Below are 3,034 nucleotides of genomic sequence, written 5' to 3' on the forward strand. Positions count from 1 at the left end.
ACACATACATATATACACACATACATATATATACACACATACATATATATACACACATATACACACATATACACACACATATACACACATATACACACACATATACACACATATACACACATATACACACATATACACACATATACACACATATACACACATATACACACATACAAAAAAAGGTCGGAAAATAGTAATTTTCGGTTTTGGCCTGACAAATTCTTGCGTGGGAGGTGCGTAGCGGTACCATTCGTTTTAATGGCACCACAAATGCGCTTCCCGCCTGCAGTGCGGCACAACTGTAAAAAATTGTGCATGCAGTTTTACACTCCATTTGTGTATTTTATTTGAAATAAGAATGGTATTTTTTTTAATTCTTTTAATCTAAAATATAATCGGCCAACTAATCGATTTATTTAAAAAAAAAAAATCATTAGTTGCAGCTCTAGAAATAAGTATTTCTTTCCTATGCTCCTCAGTTCCATCTAGTGGCCATAATGCGGTATTGCATTACATTCGACCCGTAAAGAATATATACTAAGAACGTACTGGCCCATATTGTTCTCTCCTAGCACTGACCCACGTGCTCGCTCATGCTCCCGGTACTGACCCACGTGCTCGCTCATGCTCCCGGTACTGACCCACGTGCTCGCTCATGCTCCCAGTACTGTCCCACGTGCTCGCTAATGCTCCCAGTACTGACCCACGTGCTCGCTCATGCTCCCAGTACTGACCCACGTGCTCGCTCATGCTCCCAGTACTGACCCACGTGCTCGCTCATGCTCCCAGTACTGACCCACGTGCTCGCTCATGCTCCCGATACTGACCCACGTGCTCGCTCATGCTCCCGATACTGACCCATATTGTTCTCTCACTCTCTCTTACACACAACAAAAACACACTTGTGACTCTTCCCTGGTCCAAAGTCTCTGGTATAATTCCTGAACAATCCCAAAACATAACGCTGTATTGGAGACCACCATAGGCCAAATCTTCTGTACACATATATGAAACTCTACAAAAAATAATGATAGAGAAAAGAGCTGTGTCCCCAAGAAACATTGTTTATTTGTATACAACTTCATGTGGAATACTCAAATACCTGGTCACCTGGGAATCTCTCCCTCTCCCTCTCCCTCACCACACTTCTAACTTATAACCCAGTGTGCAGGCAGGTGACTCCAGAAAGTGTAAATTTGAACCAGGAAGTAGTGGTGTCACCTGCCTGGCTTGTGCAGAAACAACGAAATGATACCATTGTCACCGTATGACCCGTATCTCTTTGCCTGGAGGTCAGACCCTGACATGGATTTGGCTTTTATGCAGCCGTTCTATTCTTGGTAGCAGAGTGTGTTGGAGGTTGGCACCGTGGACTGCCAGCACTACGATTCTGGGATCCGTTATTACCAGAGACTATTTCCTCAGTCCATTTGTCCACAAAGGTTTACTACTTTATTTTAGTGAGTATGAAAATATTGGTCACGTATGTCATAATCTTCGAATAAGTTCTTATTTTATTGCCGTCCTGTGAGATTGCACTTCCCTGGGATTTCCCAATGTTGACATATTCAGTCACAAGCCGTCCCGACCCAATCACATGATGAACATACCAGTCTGACCACTACCATGTGTGCTCACATTCCCTGCATTCACTGCCACATAATAGACATAACGTATGTGTAATGTCACCATAGTCTATGTCCCTCCCTTTATGTTACCGCCTAAAATACTGACCGGGTGACACGAACTGGGATCTGCCTTTAGGGGTCTGTTGTAGAAAACAAAATTAGGAGGCATTTTTGAATGAAGATAAAAGAAAATGTATGAGTAGTATCGGCTTGTGGTGGTTAAATGTTTTTTTTTTTTCTAATAATGACTAGAAATCCGTGAGGGGAATTTTATTAAGGCCCCGTTCACATATAGCGAATTGTCGCGCGATTTCCGCCGCGATATCGCGCATTTTTGCCGCGGGATATCGCGAGAAGTCGCCGGCCAATGTTATTCAATGGAGCTGTCTTAACTCCATGTCGCTCGTCGCGGTCGCAAGTCGCTTCTACCGGACCCTTTTTTCGGCGGATTTTGCGCGATTTTACTTTTTTTCTATGGAGCCCGACGGGGAAGGTCGCGCTACCGTCGCTGGATCGTCGCCCCGAAAGTCGCGCTATCCCGGCCGTGCGGATCCGCTGCAAAAGGTATGTCGCTATATGTGAACGGGGCCTAAAGCGGGAGCAGAGAGAATCCTGGAGCAGTTGCCCATGGCAACCAATTAGCTTCTCTCTAGTTTGCTCAGGTAAGATTTGAAAATGAGACAGAGAAGCTGATTGGTTGCAGTGCAAATCTGCTCCAGTTCTCATAAATTCCCCCCAGTGCATCCAGGGGCAGATTAGATGCTGTGAATGCCTCTAACAACATGTCAAGTAATATTAAAATCTCTTTAAAGAATCTCTTTTTTTTTTTTTTTTTTTTTAGAACTTCCTGTCCAGTATAAGATTACAAGGGCAGAGCAGTCTCCAGCAGGTGTCCCTCTACTAGTTTGGAGAAGGTAGGAGCAGCGAGCAGGGGGAAGGGAAGTGTCTTGCCTTGCTGTGCTTGTGGAGACGCACACAGCTTACTTGCACACACAAGGGTGGCTCCATAGGACCCTGCAAGGGAAAGGAGCCAGCCTAAAACAGGATATCGGGGCCAGTGCTCAGGGGATCGGCTGATTCTGCACCAAACTAAAACTTTTAATCAAGGAGCAGCATCCATTGTAAGTGATTTCATCAGCATTTGAAATGGATTAAAACCTTTTGACTTTCATATCACTTTAAACACAGAACAAGGTCATAAAGTGTAAAGTTTCTTCATATTTCCCAGATCAATTCTGCATTTAAACAAAGACCGGAGGCTCCTGTGAATGATGGTTACTAGGTGTTTGTGTGAGATTTCTATTTCTGCTATACCAACCATGCCCAACCCAGTTTGCAGTCAAAATAAAGGAGATCATGGGCGGCATTATTACATCCTATAATTATAGTAAGGGCATAGTAAGAAT

At 43.9% G+C, this 3,034-nt stretch overlaps 1 protein-coding gene across 2 annotated transcripts in view; it reads left to right on the forward strand.

The window, feature by feature from the left end:
• The window catches only part of SPG20 (spastic paraplegia 20 (Troyer syndrome)), a 22,170-nt gene that overhangs the window by 1,190 nt on the left and 17,946 nt on the right, over positions 1 to 3,034 (forward strand). The gene's annotated exons all lie outside the window — the stretch shown is intronic.

The sequence above is a fragment of the Nanorana parkeri genome, unplaced genomic scaffold (genome assembly GCF_000935625.1).
Source record: "Nanorana parkeri isolate BGI_ZX_2015 unplaced genomic scaffold, ASM93562v1 scaffold8, whole genome shotgun sequence".
Lineage (NCBI taxonomy): Eukaryota > Metazoa > Chordata > Amphibia > Anura > Dicroglossidae > Nanorana > Nanorana parkeri.